The following is a 17,851-nucleotide window of genomic DNA, read 5'->3' as shown; positions in this document are numbered from 1 at the left end:
CATAATCAATTATTTATTAATTATAAATGAATACTGCACTTGTTACTCCTAGACCTTATAATAATCCAATAACCACTGGGGCAATAGTTTCAATATCGCCCCAGTGTTTCTGCTGCCTGTGATTATAATTCCCCTCTACTTCAGTTGAGCATGGTTCAACTGTAGCAGTCATACTGCTCCTGGAGGTTCTGAGACACTTGCAAATTCAAATACTCTGTGTTTTTGGTTCCTCATCCTCAGTCTTCTGTGAGCAGTACATACATCCCACTTACAGGCCTCACTTTGTCTTTGTGCCATACTTGGGAAGGAGGACTTTATGAATCCTTAAAGAAGAGATTGGGAAAAAAAATCAGATGGAGTCCAAAATTATTGTTGATTCATATTATTGGGACATTAATTATTTGGAAGTCTAAGTTTAAAATTAGCATCTACCCAGAAGCAGTAGGCGATGCATCCCAGTTTTACTCCTTTGCATCGGCTATGACTCTTTTTGTTACTTTTGTTGGTTCCTTCTCATCTTCCCAACTCTTAATGGTAGAAGGGACCAGGACTCAGTCTTCAGACCCCTTTCTTTTTATGGACCCAGTACCTTTGTGATCTCATTCAGTCTTGTGGCTTTACATGCCATTGATATGCTTAGTCTTCTCAAATTTATATCTCTAGCCTAGACCTTTCCTCAACCTACAGAAACTCTTGTATAAAATTCCCTACTTGATGATTCTACTCCAAAGTCTAATTGGTACCTCAACTTTAATATTCCAAAACCAACTCCTGGTCATTCCCCCTTCTGCCTGTCCTCTCAGAGTCATCTCTACCTCAGTTAATGGCCACTCAGTCCTTTTCAGTTGCTCAGGCCAGAAGCTATGGTCATCAATGACTCTTCTCTTTCTTTCTGGTCCCACATCATATTGAATATACTTCACAAAATACCCAGAATCTAAGCACTTCTCTCCACCTTCATGACTACTGCTCCTGTCCAAGTACCATCATTTATCAGCTGCATTATTGCAATAGCCTCCTGACAGTTCTCCCTGCTTCCATGCCCTTTGGCCCGCCTCTAATCTCAACCCAGCAGCTAAAGTGATCCTGTTAAAAATTAAGTCCAATTATGTCATTCTTCACTCAAAACCCTGCAGTGGCTTCCCATCACACCAAAAAAAAAAAAAAAGGCCCAAATTTTTTTACAGTGGCCAAAAATGCTCAAAATGATTTGCTTTTTTACACACACACACACACACACACACACACACACCATCACCTCCAACACTTACTCTGATTTCATGACCATGTCCTACTATTTGCATGGGCCTTGTTCATTCTGCCTCCTTGTGATTCCCAGATCTTACCAGGAATGTTCTTTTCTCATGGCCTTTGACTTGCTGTTTCTTCTGCCTGGATGGCTCTTCCCTGAAATATCCATATGGTTTATTCCCATCCCTCCTTCATGCCTTTGCTCAAATGTTGCTTCTCAATGATCCCCTTCCAACATTATTTAGAAACCCTCTTCCATGACTGCTCACCATACCCCACAACTTCTTACTCCTTCCCTCTTCTCTTATTTTCCTATATACTACTTATCATTATCTAGCAAACTATACAATTTGCCAGTTAATTTTTAATATTTTCTATCTGATGTTCTTTTCCCAGTTAGAAAGTCAGTTCCATGAAGGCAGAGTCTTATTTCCTGCATCCCCAGTACCCCATACATAGTAAGCACTCAGTATTTATGAAATGAATAATACTGGACATATACTGAACTTTACATGTATTAATTAATTGAAATATCAAAACTCATTGAGACAGATGCTATCATTATTCTCCTCATACAGATAACGAAATCAAGCACAAAGTGAATAAGATGTCTGGCCCAAAGCTATATATCTAGGATACAGTGGAAATGAGTTTCTAACCCATCCTTTCTAACTCCAGAGTCTGATATCTTAACTGCTTTGTTATATTGCTTTTCAAAAATTTTTCCTCAAGGTTGGATAATTTTAATAACCAGATATTAATAGAATCGTTTTACTTTGTCCTTTTGCTTTCTGGCTTATTAAATTAGAAGATGTCAGTGAAACAAGCATGCTCCCCAAACTTTGGTATCAGTTGTAACTCCAATTTATAAGGGGAACAAATGAAAAGTAACTGTTTCTCTCTCATTAGTATATAAAATTAGGATTGAAGATTTTTGTCTTTTGATATAGGACACCAAGATGTTCAAGGCCTATTTGCAATATTAAAGAACTAGATCAGACTTTTCAGGTCAAAGGACCAGAACTTGTATCTGTCAGATCTTGTACTCTTTCACCTTGGGATGTATAGTCAAATAGGCCTGATGGCAAAAGTCTATAGGTGGACTTAGTTGGGTTTGCCTGTCAACTGTGAAAATTGCAAAAATCATGCACACCATAGAGGAAAGGCTTAGTTTCTTCACCTGTGGAATGAGGCTCTTTACACACATCTTGTCTACAGCACTGCTGTACAGTGTGAGCCAGTGCAAGTCATTATTACTAGTGGATAATACATGTGGCAAATTGTTTCCCTAGCTGCTGAAAAGATTAGGAAGGAAGTAGAAATGGACACAAAGTATAGGTTGTATCCTCTCTGCCAAGGAATTATTTGTTTCTCTAATATTTCCATGCACTAACAATGAACTATTGGAAAGAAATTAAGAAAACAATCCCATTTAAAATTGCATCAAAAACAATAAAATATTTAGGAATAAATTTAACCACAGTGGTGAAAGATCTGAATATTGAAAACTGTAAGACATTGATTGAGGAAGACATAAATAAATGGAAAGATAAACTTTTATCCACCAGAAGAATTAATATTGTTTAAAAAGTCTATACTACCCAACGCCATCTAGAGATTCAATACAATCTCTACCAAAATTCCAATGGCACTTTTTTCCACAGAAATAGAAAAAACAATCCTAGAATTTATATGGAGTCATACAAGACCCCAGATAGCCAAAGCAATCTTGAGAAAGAAGAACAAAGCTGGAAGCATCTCACTTTCTGATTTCAAACTGTGTTACAAAGTTATAGTAATAAAAATAGTATGGTACTGGCATAAAAACAGACACATAGACCAATGAAGCAGACTTGATAGTTCAGAAATAAATCCACACATATACCACCAACTGATATTTCATAAGGAGCCAACATTATACAAAGGGAAAATGTTCCTTCAGTAAATAGTGTTGGGAAAACTGGATAGTCACATGCAATAGAATTAAACTAAACCACACATAAAAATTAACTTGAAATGGATTAATGATATAAATGTAAGATATTGAAGCCATTAAATTCCTAGAATACATCAGGAAAAAGCTCCTTGGTTTTGGCAATGACTTTTTTGGATATGACACCAAATGTACAAGCAACAAAAGCAAAAATCAACAAATGGGACTACAGCAAGCTAAAAAGCACCTGAAACTAATATAATATTAAATGTTAACCAAACTTCAATAAAAAAAAGTTTCTGCACAGCAAAAACAAAACAAAAACAAAAAACAAAACAAAACAGGCAACCTACAGAAGTGGGAGAAAATATTTGCAAATCATATATCTGATAAGGGGATTAATATCCAAAATATACAAGGAACTCTTACAACTTAGCAGAAAACAAATAATCCAATTAGACAAAAGGCAGAAAACCTGAAAAGACATTTTCCCAAAGAAGCCATACAGAGAGCCAACAGGTACATGACAAGGTGTTCAGCATCACTAATCATCAGGGAAATGCAAATCAAAACCACAGTGAGATATCACCTCACACCTAATAGAATGGCTATTATAAAAAAGACAAGAGCTATGTCTGAATAGCTATCATCAGAAAGACAAGAGGTAACAAGTGTTGGGGAGGTTGTGGAGAAAAGGGAATCCTAGTGCACTGTTGAAATGCAAATTGATGCAGCCACTGTGGAAAACAATATGGAAGTTTCCACCAAAATTAAAAATAAGATGCCATATGATTCAGCAAACCCGCTTCTGGGTATTTATCCAAAGGAAATGAAATCAGGATCTTGCAGAGGTCTCTACACTCCTCTGTTCATTGGAGCAATAGTCACAAGAGCCAATATATGGAAACAACCTAATTATCCATTAACAGAAGAATGGATAAAGAAAATGTGGTGTGTGCATGTGTATGTGTTTACACACACACACACACACACACACACACACACACATATATATAGATTAGATGGAGTATTATTCAGCCATAAAATAGAAGGAAATTCTGTCATATGTGATAGCATGGATAAAGCTTAAGGGCATTAGGCTAAGTGAAATAATTTAGACAGAAAAAGACTAAAATACTGTGTGATCTCAATTACACTTGGAATCTGAAAAAGCCAAACTTATACAAACAGAACGTAGATGTTGGTTGCCAGGAGCTTGAAAGTACAAATGTCCAGTTATAAGATGAGGAAGTTCTAGAATCTAATATGCAACACATGACTGTAGTTAACAATACTGTATTATATACTTGAAGTTGCTAAGAAAGTAGATTTTAAATGCTCTTTATACACACACACACAAAAGATAATAATAAGAGGGGGTAGATGTGTTAACTAACCTTATTGTGGTAATATTTTGAAATTGTATGTGTATCAAATCATCACATTGTCGAGTATGTACACTTTAAACTTAGGCATGTTATATGTCAGTTATATCTCAATAAAGCAGGAAGAATAAAAAGCTGAAGTTCTTGACTAAAATTACTGGCAAATTATTTAATTACAAATCCTTGTTGAATTTCTTCATAATTGTAAACACAATAATTGTTTCTAAACTAATATTATCTTTGCAGTTTGATTTAGAAATTTCTTTAGAATGAATATTTTTCCCCACAATTTGATACTAATTCGGTGTTTTCAGATGTACTTAATGATGACATATTTTGTTTCATTTGGGAATATTTATAGCATTTCCATCATTGAAAAATAAGTATTTGAACCACTTAAATGATTAACTATATATGTTACATTTATCCTTCACTTAAGATACGTTAAATCACATTCGGAAAAAGAGCAAGTATTTCTAACCTTTCTATTCCATTTGTTCATGACATTCTCCTATCCTTTCCCTCCTAACTTTGCCTTCCTGCTCTAACCATCCCCATCCCAAGCCCACCCTCAGCCTCCTAGCACTGGGTTGCATTTTATGTTTCAAGATCATTCCTCTATGATACTTCTAGATGTTTGGAAAGGCAGCTTATGCACACAGGCTTTCAGTCCTGTCTCAGCTGTGTAAGAATGGCCTTTGAGCCTGAAACATTTCCTTTTCAAGAGATAATGAGCCCTCATAGCCTGTGCTGGACTTACCATGTTGTGTGAGAATACCTGTCCTTCTCTAAGATTCAATGTGTATTCCTTTGTTGTGCTTAAGTGTATGTGTCATATGGCACCTGGCCAGACCCACTACAATATCTGTCCCCTGTGAGAAAAGGAGATGGTCCTTCTGCTGCAGCACACGGGGGGTGCATGCAGGCCAGTTGCCCTGTGTTGGCTGCTGAGAGGTACCCTCTGGCCATGGGGGACCATTGCACACTACTGGGGCTGGTCTTGCTCTTTCTCTTCTCCATGTGAGTAAATTATTGTCCCATTCAGTGCTTGACAGTGTTATGGTTTCCTTGGAGATGCTGATAGTAAAATGCAGTGGGCAGAAGGGCTTGGACTTCGACTCCTGGTGATAGGTGACATTTGCTCGACACCAGATCTTTAGTAAAATTACTGCCTGTTTGTTTTGTTTTATTTTGTATTCATGGAAACTCCTGGTGGTTTTAACTACTTTGTGCCCAAATATAGGAACCTGAGTGGAGACATAGGAAGGACACAGAAAGGGCCTTGTACTCCTACAAGCCTTGAAATCAGGTAATCAAACCAAGTTACCATGGATTTCCAAGGAAAGATAAAGCCTCAAATAATATTGAATTATAACAATCTTATTCTAATCTTGAAAGATCATTGAGAATATCCATTTATGGAAGGACTGCTTCATTGTACTGTAAGTACCACCATCCCTTTTTGAAACCTAAAAGACTGGGAGCTATTGCCCTAAGCTAGTAGTCCCCGATCCTATCAGACCCATATATACTATTACTTGTATGCACACTTCCCAGAAGTAAAAATAGTTCCCTAAGTATAATATAAAGTAGAAGAAAGAGAAAGCAATTCATAATAAAATAATATGTAGACCAGAAACTATCTGGCTGGCTAAAATTTTACATTGAAAAATTTACAATGAACTAGATTAAAGCCATCCATTCATTTCTTAACTTTTACTACAAAGAATCAATTCACAGGAAGATCTGTGAAAGATCTGTGAAAAATCTTAAATTTTTGTATGAAAAGAGGCAGTGTGGAATACTGTGTGGTTAAGAAGGCCGCTCTGGAGTCTTACTGCCATGGTTTGAATCCTGATTCTGCTATTTCTAGCAAGTTACTTAAGCTCTCAGTCTTCATTTCCGTATCGAACAATGGGAGTAGATAGTTCTACCTTGGAGAGTTGTTATGAGTCTCAGTGAGTTAATACATGTAAAGCACTGGGATGAGGATCAATAAATACTAGCTGTTATCCCTAAGAAATGGCTTGGGTGAGACCATTGGACACACCCAGAAACAATGCACATTTGCGGAACGTCTATAAAGATTTATTCTGTTTTTCCCTTAATTTAAACAATTTTCAAAATAGATAAAATAATGGAACCTTTTTTCCCAAGTGTAAGGGAGCTCTAGGAAGGGCTCTGGAAGGACAAGGAGAGGAACTCAGATCAGAAGGACGTGAAAGCTGGAAGCAGAAACGACCACCAAGCCTGGCTGGGAGGGACTATTTTGAGGTCATAAACTCGTAGACTCAAGGATTTAAACTTCCCAAAGGTATAGAGGTGAAAAGCAAACTCCTGCTTTTTCACCCTTTATGACAACACTTTATACCATTACCAGGGGTTACTACTATTAATAAGTGTCTCATTTTTCCTTCCAAAAAGTATTTACTAAATACAGAAACATAAATATTTTTATTTTATGTTAAAGTTTCTGTCTGTCTTTTTGTTACTATATTGAACAGTAATTACCTGGATGAGACTCTATCAGGTCTGAGAAGAATTCATTTAGGATGGTTTGACTTAAAATATAGACTGCATGACAGAGATGAAAGTTACTTTGTAACTCCTTTGGGTCATTCTGAGTAGCAGGCAGTTGTCCTCTACAGCAACTGACACTGAAGTACAGGAAGCTTGTGAGCTCCCAGTTGGGGAAGAAGTGCCATATAGATTAAAAGATCAAGGACAGAGAAAGCAAACTGGGGTTTCAGATATGGATCCCAAAAAGAAATACACAGAAGGTGGCACTCCAAATTGCAGGTGTTGATTTCTGATGAAGCTCGTTATTATGTAACAGGTTTTTTTCTTGCAGTATCCTTTAGGATGAATAGCAGCAGAGATTTATTTATTTAAGATTGGTTAATGACTTTCTCAAGTGACCCTAGGCAGGTTTGCTAATTCTACACAGATCTTTCCCTTCCTCACATATGATATTTTGTGGTATAAAAAGGAAATATGAGTGTCCACTCTGTGCCAGGAATCATATGAAGTGATAGGGTTATAAAAATAACCAACACTTGGTCCTTGACCTCACAGAATTTAAGTTAAATTAATAAGAAGTTCTCATTAGAGAGTGAAATTCTAGAGGGTATGTCATGTGTAAAATACTTACTTGTTCATATTCATTTATCCATTCATTCAACAAAATGTTTACTTAATACAAATATTTGGTTGGTAGGCCCAGGTAAGTAATGGTGAGGACTTGGATTTTACTTGGGTGAGGTGGAAGAGATCAGAGTGTTTTGAGCAGAGGAGTGGCTGATCTGACTTACATGTTAACAGGTGTACTGTGGCTCTGCTGTGGAGAATAGAGTCTAGAGAGCAAGGGCAGGGAAAATGGGTAGGAAGTTATAACAATCTGAAGAGACATGATGGTGGCTTAGACCAGAGGTGATATATTCTGATGACATGTTTGGTGATGAATCAGCATAAGGTTTGAGCATGTTGTTGATGGAGAAGTTGGATTTAACAGTGGTGAGGCTTTAGGCAAGCATATATACTGTATGCTGGAATATAATGAAGTGAGCATGAATACAAGAGAACTGATTGTAATAATTGAACATGGTACACTGGATAAAGAGGATGTAAGCACCTGAGAGGAGGTGAGGGAGAGTGAAAAGATGGTAGAATCAGTAAATTGTTCATTTTGATATGGCCAGAGATCTTTGGAGACAGAGTTTCAAGAATGTGAGCTGGAAAAATAGGTGATGGTAGGAAGTTGGATGCTGGAAATTTAGATTATGGAGATTGCAATTTTTGGTAATAACAAGGTCTAAGATATACTATAGGGATGAGTGGCTTACATAAGGTGATAGACAAGATCATGGAGGAGAGGAAGTTCCTCAAGGAACTTAGAGTCCAGAGTACTGAAAGGGTAATCTACCTGGATTTTGACATGCCTAAGAATTAGACAGTAACAGTATGAAAGAGAGTGACAGTGAGCCAGGAGTTAAATTCTGGTGTACGGTTGCAATAAGAGGTAAAGGGTTGACAGGTAATATGCGATTCAAAGTCCGAGACCTTAGGGAGGAGGAAAAGAGAGTGACACGGAGGTGAAGCAAGGAGGACACCTATCCTTTTTGCTTCCAAGCCCAATATTTCCAGGAATATGGGAGGGAAAAACAGCCACCACATGAGAGGATCCCAGAGGAGAGCTAGGTTTACAATTAAGCAAGAGGTGAAGGAAATGTTGGGAGCAGAGTTTGGGAAAATAAGAGAGTTTGCTGGTAATGATCCATAAATTCCAGAAGGCATCAGGCTCCCTCCTCACTCCTGCCACTGGGAAAGCAAGGGCTGGGAATGTGGTGGTTTTATTCCAAGAACCCTTTCAGTGGGCATAAGATTTCCAGGCTTTGGTAAGTCATGAATCTATGTTATCAGAATATATATTCTTTTGGACTTTTTAAGTGGAAATACCTTTTGCATTTTAGGATTAGTATACTTTGTCTACTCTAGGAAGAGTCTTGAAGTAAACCACACAAGCTATAGATTTTCTGTAATGGGCATCTGAAGGGACTAATAAGAAACAGAGAATTGACCCATCTGGACTGATAATGGCCCCCTAAGACTAAGACTATTAAGGAAGTATCAAGAAACAGAGACTAACTGAACCTCTCATTAAGTTCCCTGTTTGGTAGGGGAATTGACACTAAGGTAGAAAAGAGCTGAGATTCCTGGAACATTTTGTGGTACAACACTGACAGATTCCAGCAATTCTGCTGGATAAAAGTTCAAAGCCAAAGGTTGTATTCATTACTTAGTTTTTGTTATGCCTACCCACTTGACCACTACAATCTGGTTGGGATGCCTGAGAAGACCAGGATTGCACACATCTTAAATTGATCAAATTTGACAATGCTTGGCACTGAAGTACCACACTGCTCTCTCTCTCTCTCTTTTTTTTTCCCCCTTAATGGAGTTATATTTTCTTTATAAAGCTTTTTATTTATTAAAAAAATCATCACAACACTTCACTCACAACCCTCAGCTGTAATGATGTAATGGATTTTTAAAGCACTTTCTTCTCTGATATAACATTTTGAGTAAGAATTGATCCTTTGTCCAAGTAGTTTTGAGAGTATTTAATTGACTTGTTTCTGGAAGATTCAATTTCTACATTCTTAGAATAGAAATTAAATGGTATTTGACATTCTTAAACTACAGATTATATTTGACATCCTTTATAGTTACTGTTGGAAGAGCAGTGATGAAAATTGAGTGGATGTATCACTTAATTACATACAACAGAATAAATAACTTATTTTTCTCTGACACACATAACCTCATATATAACCCTTGTGGCACTATTACATATTGCTTAAGTACAATTTTATCCTTACTTTTAGCATTTTGTGTCTCTTCTGATCTGTATCAAAAGTAGAATAGAGTAGCTATTCAAGGAGCAAAATGGTTGTTAGGCTTCTATGTGCAGCAGGTGAAAATTTCACAGATACAAACTAATGTGTGCAAAAGATGACAACTCGCTTTATTTTCCCACAACTAAATTGAATTTCTAATTTTAACTCTTGTTTCTACCTAATGGTAGAAAGCTTTATCTTTTAACTTGATCTTGTATCTCAGCCATGTAGGTTTAAATGTAGTCCAGAGTGCTCTCAGGATGGGATCTCATTTGAGGGGGAAGAAAGAGGGAGCAGGTGTCGGAGGGGGCATGTATGGCATTTTGGCATGGAATAAGCAGAGTTTTGCTCTGGAATTCTCTGAGGTAGCTGGCAATTGCTCATGTTGACATATACTAGGTCTGCCTCTGGCTTCTTGTTTGTACAGCCCACACTGATGTCTACAAATGTGATCTCTTTTAAGGACTATAAGACCCTTTGGGCCTCTGGCTGTTTGCTTTGTATATTTTATTCTCTGAAGCAAGCAGAAAATTTGGCTCTTTTCCCTCACTACCCCCAGAGGTACACTGGGCTTTTCTGTCCTACTGCCTTCCCCCACTGTGGCCCAAGGCACTGCTTTGGGCTGCTTTGTGCTTCACTAACACAGGTCCAATGTGAAGCAGACACAAGCCTCCTGCACAGGACCCCCTCAAAGTTTATGTGGTGACCTGTTATCTATGACCCCTCCCCAAGACCAGCTCTTGGAAGGGGCAAGTAAAGGGCCCCTCATAAGGACCTGCCAGAATCTAAGCTTTCTCCTTTCACTCTTTTTTTTTTTGTATCATTAATCTACAATTACATGAAGAACATTATGTTTACTAGGCTCCCCCCTTCACCAGTCCCCCCCACATATCCCTTCACAGTCACTGTCCATCTGCATACTAAGATGCTATAAAATCACTACTTGTTTTTCGGTGTTGTACAGCCCTCCCTGTGCCCCCCACGCACTATACATGCTAATCGTAATGCTCTCTTTCTTTTTCCCCGCTCTTACCCCTCCCTAACCTCCCATCCTCCCCAACCTCCCATCCTCCCCAGTCCCTTTCCCTTTGGTAACTATTAGTCCATTCTTGGGTTCTGTGATTCTGCTGCTGTTTTGTTCCTTCAGTTTTTCCTTTGTTCTTATACTCCACATATGAGTGAAATCATTTGGTACTTGTCTTTCTCTGCCTGTCTTATTTCAGTGAGCATAATACCCTCTAGCTACATCCATGTTGTTGCAAATGCTAGGATCTGTTTTTTTCTTATGGCTGAGTAATATTCCATTGTGTATATATACCACATCTTCTTTATCCATTCATCTACTGATGGACATTTAGGTTGCTTCCATATCTTGGCTATTGTAAATAGTGCAGTGATAAACATAGGGGTGCATCTGGAGTGCTTTTTGCAAACTGGAGTGCTGCGTTCTTCAGGCAAATTCCCAGAAGCAGAATTCCTGGGTCAAATGGTATTTCTATTTTGAGTATTCTGAAGAACCTCCATACTGCTTTCCACAATGGTTGAACTAATTTACATTCCCACCAGCAGTGTAGGAGGGTTCTCCTTTCTCCACAACCTCCCCAACATTTGTTGTTGTTTGTCTTTTCAATGATGGTGATCCTTACTGGTGTGAGGTGATATCTCATTGTGGTTTTAATTTGCATTTCTTTGATGATTAGTGATGTGGAGCATCTTTTCATGCGCCTGTTGGCCATCTGGATTTCTTCTTTAGAGAACTGTTTATTCAGCTCCTCTGCTCATTTTTTAATTGGATTATTTGCTTTTTGTTTGTTGAGGCGTGTGAGCTCTTTATATATTTGGATGTCAATCCTTTATCAGATCTGTCACTTATGAATATGTTCTCCCATACTGTAGGATACCTTTTTGTTCTACTGATGGTGTCCTTTGCTGTACAGAAGCTTTTTAGTTTGATATAGTCCCACTTGTTCATTTTTGCCTTTGTTTCCCTTGCCTGGAGAGATATGTTCATGAAGAAGTCACTCATGTTTATGTCCATGAGATTTTTGCCTATGCTTTTTTCTAAGAGTTTTATGGTTTCATGACTTACATTCAGGTCTATGATCCATTTGGAGTTTACATTTGTGTATGGGGTTAGACAGTGATCCAGTTTCATTCTCTTACATGTACCTGTCCAGTTTTGCCAGCACCATCTGTTGAAGAGACTGTCATTTCCTCGTTGTATGTCCATGGCTCCTTTATCGTATATTAATTGACCATATATGTTTGGGTTAATGTCTGGAGTCTCTATTCTGTTCCACTGGTCTGTGGCTCTATTCTTGTGCCAGTACCAAACTGTCTTGATTACTGTGGCTTTGTAGTAGAGCTTGAAGTTGGGGAACAAGATCCCCCCAACTTTATTCTTCCTTCTCAGGATTGCTTTTGCTATATGGGGTCTTTGATGGTTCCATATGAATTTTTGAACTATTTATTCCAGTTCATTGAAGAATGCTGTTGGTAATTTGATACGGATTGCATCGAATCTGTATATTGCTTTGGTCAGGATGGCCATTTTGAAGATATTAATTCTTCCTAGCCAGGAGCATGGGATGAGTTTCCATTTGTTAGTGACCTCTTTAATTTCTCTTAAGAGTGTCTTGTAGTTTTCAGGGTATAGGTCTTTCACTTCCTTGGTTAGGTTTATTCCTAGGTATTTTATACTTTTTGATGCTATTGTGAATGGAATTGTTTTCCTGATTTCTCTTTCTATTAGTTCATTGTTAGCATATAGGAAAACTACAGATTTCTGTGTGTTAATTTTGTATCCTGCAACTTTGCTGAATTCCGATATTAGTTCTAATAGTTTTGCAGTGGAGTCTTTAGGGTTTTTTATGTACAATATCATGTCATCTGCAAATAGTGACAGTTTGACTTCTTCTTTACCAATCTGGATTCCTTGTATTTCTTTGTTTTGTCTGATTGCCGTGGCTTGGACCTCCAGTACCACGTTGAATAACAGTGGGGAGAGTGGGTATCCCTGTCTAGTTCCCAATCTCAGAGGAAAAACTTTCAGCTTCTTGCTGTTCAGTATGATGTTAGCTGTGGGTTAATCATATATGGCCTTTATTATGTTGAGTGGCTTGCCCTCTTTGTCCATTTTGTTGAGAGTTTTTATCAGGAATGATGTTGAATTTTGTCAAATGCTTTTTCAGCATCTATGGAGATGATTATGTGGTTTTTGTCCTTCTTTTTGTTGATGTGGTGGATGATATTGATGGACTTTCGAATGTTGTACCATCCTTGCATCCCTGGGATGAATCCAACTTGGTCATGTTGTATGATCCTTTTGATATATTTTTGAATTCAGTTTGCTAATATTTTGTTGAGTATTTTTGCACCTTTGTTTATCAGCGATATTGGTCTGTAGTTTTCTTTTTTGGTGGGGTCTGTGCCTGGTTTTCGTATTAGGGTGATGTTGGCTTCATAGAATGAGTTTAGGAGTATTCCCTCCTCTTCTATTTTTTGGAAAGCTTTAAGGAGAATGGGTGTTATGTCTTCTCTGTATGTCTGATAAAATTCTGAGGTAAATCCATCTGGCCCGTGCATTTTGTTCTTGGATAGTTTTTTGATTACCAATTCAATTTTTTTGCTGGTAATTGGTCCGTTTAGATTTTCTGTTTCTTTCTGGGTCAGTCTTGGAAGGTTGTATTTTTCTAGGAATTTGTCCATTTCTCCTAGGTTTCCCAGCTTGTTAGCATATAGGTTTTCATAGTATTCTCTAATAATTCTTTGTATTTCTGTGGGGTCCATCGTGATTTTTCCTTTCTCATTTTTGATTCTGTTGATGTGTGTTGACTCTGTTTTTCTCTTAATAAGTCTGGCTAGTGGCTTATCTGTTTTGTTTATTTTCTCAGAGAACCAGCTCTTGGTTTCATTGATTTTTTTCTATTGTTTTATTCTTCTCAATTTTGTTTATTTCTTCTCTGATCTTTATTATGTCCCTCCATCTGCTGACCTTAGGCCTCATTTGTTCTTCTTTTTCCAATTTTGATAATTGTGACATTAGGCTATTCATTTGGGATTGTTCTTCCTTCTTTAAATATGCCTGGATTGCTATATACTTTCCTCTTAAGACTGCTTTTGCTGCGTCCCACAGCAGTTGAGGCTTTGTGTTGTTGTTGTCATTTGTTTCCATATATTGCTGGATCTCCATTTTGATTTGGTCGTTGACCCATTGATTATTTAGGAGCATGTTGTTAAGCCTCCATGTGCTTGTGAGCCTTTTTGCTTTCTTTGTACAATTTATTTCTAGTTTTATACCTTTGTGGTCTGAAAAGTTGGTTGGTAGGATTTCTATCTTTTGAAATTTACTGAGATTCTTTTTGTGGCCTAGTATGTGGTCTATTCTGGAGAATGTTCCATGTGCACTTGAGAAGAACGTGTATCCTGTTTCTTTTGGATGTAGAGTTCTATAGATGTCTATTAGGTCCATGTGTTCTAGCGTGTTGTTCAGTGCCTCTGTGTCCTTAGTTATTTTCTGTCTGGTTGATCTGTCCTTTGGAGTGAGTGGTGTGTTAAAGTCTCCCAAAATGAATGCATTGCATTCTATTTCCTCCTTTAATTCTGTTAGTATTTGTTTTGCATGTATTGGTGCTCCTGTATTGGGTGCATATATGTTTATAATGGTTATATCCTCTTGTTGGACTGAGCCCTTTATCATTATGTAATGTCCTTCCTTATCTCTTGTTACTTTCTTTATTTTGATATCTATTTTGTCTGATACTAGTATTGCAACACCTGCTTTTTTCTCTCTCATGTTTGCATGAAATATCTTTCTCCATTCCTTGACTTTTAATCTATACATGTCTTTGGGTATGAGGTGAGTGTCTTCTAAGCAGCATATAGATGGGTCTTGCTTTTTTATCCATTCTTTTACTCTGTGTCTCTTGATTGGTGCATTCAGTCCATTTACATTTAGGGTGATTATTGAAAGATATGTACTTATTGCCATTGCAGGCTTTAGATGTGAGGTTACCAAAGGTTCAAGTTTAACTTGTTTACTACCTTACTGTCTGACTTAACTCACTTACTGAGCTGTTATAAACACAGTCTGATGATTATTTCTTTACCTTCTTTTTCCTCCTCCACCATTCTTCATATGTTGGGTGTTTTGTTCTGTACTCTTTTTAGGAGTGCTCCCATCTAGAACAGTCCCTCTTAGATACCCTGTAGAGGTGGTTTGTGGGAGGCAATTTCCCTCAACTTTTGTTTGTCTGGGAATTGTTTAATCCCTCCTTCATATTTAAATGATAATCGTGCTGGATACAGTATCCTTGGTTCAAGGCCCTTCTGTTTCATTGCATTAAATATATTATGCCATTCTCTTCTGGCCTGTAAGGTTTCTGTTGAGAAGTCTGATGATAGTCTATTGGGTTTTCCTTTAAAGGTGACCTTTTTCGTCTCTCTAGTTGCCTATAATACTCTGTCCTTGTCCTTGATCTTTGCCATTTTAATTATTATGTGTCTTGGTATTGTCCTCCTTGGGTCCTTCCTGTTGAGAGTTCTGTGTACTTCCATGGTCTGATCGATTATTTCCTCCTCCCGTTTGGGGACGTTTTCCGCAATTATTTCTTCAAAGACACTTTCTATCCCTTTTTCTCTCTCTTCTTCTTCTGGTACCCCTATAATGCAGATAATGTTCCTTTTGGATTGGTCACACAGTTCTCTTATATTGTTTCATTCCTGGAGATCCTTTTATCTCTTCTATGTATTCCAGTTCTCTGGTTTCTATTCCATCAATGGCCTCTTGCATCTTATCCATCCTGCTTATAAATCCTTCCCGAGTTTGTTTCACTTCTGTAATCTCCCTCCAGATGTCTGTAATCTTCCTCTGGACTTCATCCCTTAGATCTTGCATATTTCTCTGCAGCTCTGTCAGCATGTTTATGATTTTTATTTTGAATTCTTTTTCAGGGAGACTGGTTAGGTCTGCCTCCGCAGATCCTTTCTCAGATGTTGTTTGAACTATCTTGGACTGTACTAAATTTTTTTGCCTTTTCATGGTGATAGCAGTTGCTGTAGGCAGGTTGCGGGTGTGTCAGCTGGGAGAATAATGTCCTTTCCTGTTTGCTGGATGCCTTGCCCTTCTCTGCTGCCTGTGACAGTTTCCCACACTCCTGGAGCAGCCACCAGGTTAGTCCCCTAAGCTGCTGTGGGCAGGGTCTCTGTCAGAGCAGTGTGGAGTGCTGCAGGGAGTGGCAGGCATGCCAGGTGTGCTCCTCCATGCTAGCAGTGCCCCTGCTGGGCAGCTCTGTGCCAGCAGTGGCCTTTGGGTCTGGCCCAGGTGGCTGTGCCTTGGTCTGGGATTCTGGTCAACTGCTGGGAGTGCGCCTGCTCCCTCTGGCTCTGCTGCAGGTGCACACGGGCCTCTACTAGGTTCTTCTGGCTCCACTGCTGCCGGTGTGCATGAGCCATGCCTGGGCTGTTTGGTCATGCTGCTGCGGGCTCACACAAGCCTCTCCTGGTTTCCTCTGGTGCTGTTGGCACTTGGATCTGCTCCCGGTCCCTTTTGGCCCCACCGCCCCCGGCATACACTGCCACTCTCCCACTACTGGGCTGGTGTGTCGGGGTCCACGCCACTTGGAGGAAGGACTGGCAGGCTGCTTAGCACCGTGAGGGGCTTCAGAGCTGTACTACCTCCCCGGGGTTTAGGGGCCTAAGTTTCCCTGGGATTCCCAGCTGATGGCTTATTGTGCCAGGACAACTTCGTCCAGCTACGGGGTCCCTGTCTCTTTAAGACTTGCAGAAAGCACTCACTTTTCTTTTGTCTCAGGGGTGCCAGTTGTGGGGAACTGCCCACAGTTTTTGCTTTTCCGTTTCTCTAATATCCAGCACCCTGTGCACCTTGTGTCTGCATTCTGGGTGCGGATTTCTAGAGCTGGTTGTTTAGCAGTCCTGGGCTTTCACTCCCTCCCCGTTCTGACTCCTTTCTTCCCACCGTGTTTTGGGGTGGGGGAGCGTTGGGGTCCCGCCTGGCCATAGCTTGTATCCTACCCCCTTCGTGTGATGTTGATTTCTCACAGATGTAGATGTATCCTGGCTGTTGTACTGCATCCACTGGTGTCCCTTTTAGGAATAGCTGTATTTATTGTATTTTCATAAATATATATGTTTTGGGGAGGAGATTTCCTCTGAACTACTCATGCCACTATCTTCCCGTGATCTCCACCTCTCCTTTCACTCTTGAAACTTTTCTCCCAGAGAATGGGAAGTTATGATATTCTGGCTCTTTGGGGAGGACTCAGTTCTTCTAGAGCTCAACCTTTTAAAACTCAAAAACCTACTAGTTTCAGGAGCTTACTTGGGAATCCAAAATATGAGTGCTGATGATATCTTCTTACATCCCTGCACCCTCAGGAGGCCCTGGATGTCCTGACCAAGTGGATGGCATTCCTTACAGGAGGAAGTGCTGGATGGCAGAGGAGGAGATTGTGGAGAGGGCTGGAAGACACACACTGTGAGTTCCTGCAGTTCTTATCTCACAGCGTCTACTCTGACACAGTAACTGTCTCCATTTCTCTCTAGGTTCTATGACATTCATCTATTTTAATTTTCTTCCTACCTTTTCAACTATTTCCTTGTCTCCCTTCCTGAGAAGTTCTGGTTTTGCCTCTTGGTTTCTCTCTACTCTTAGCCTCTGCCTATTTGAAATGTCCTGCATTTCTAAACCTTCATCTGCTATATCTGATATATGGTATATCTTACCTCCAATCCTGACCTCTTATCTCACATTTCAATGATCTTGGAGACATTTCTACTTGGATTTAGTATCACCTCAAAATAACATGTCCAAAAACAAATTCTCCACCTTCCAGTCACCTTTCTAAACTAGTCCTGCTTTTTCTCCT

The sequence above is a fragment of the Manis javanica genome, chromosome 4, assembly GCF_040802235.1.
Source record: "Manis javanica isolate MJ-LG chromosome 4, MJ_LKY, whole genome shotgun sequence".
NCBI classification, from domain to species: Eukaryota; Metazoa; Chordata; class Mammalia; order Pholidota; family Manidae; genus Manis; species Manis javanica.
This window is presented reverse-complemented; position numbering follows the sequence as displayed.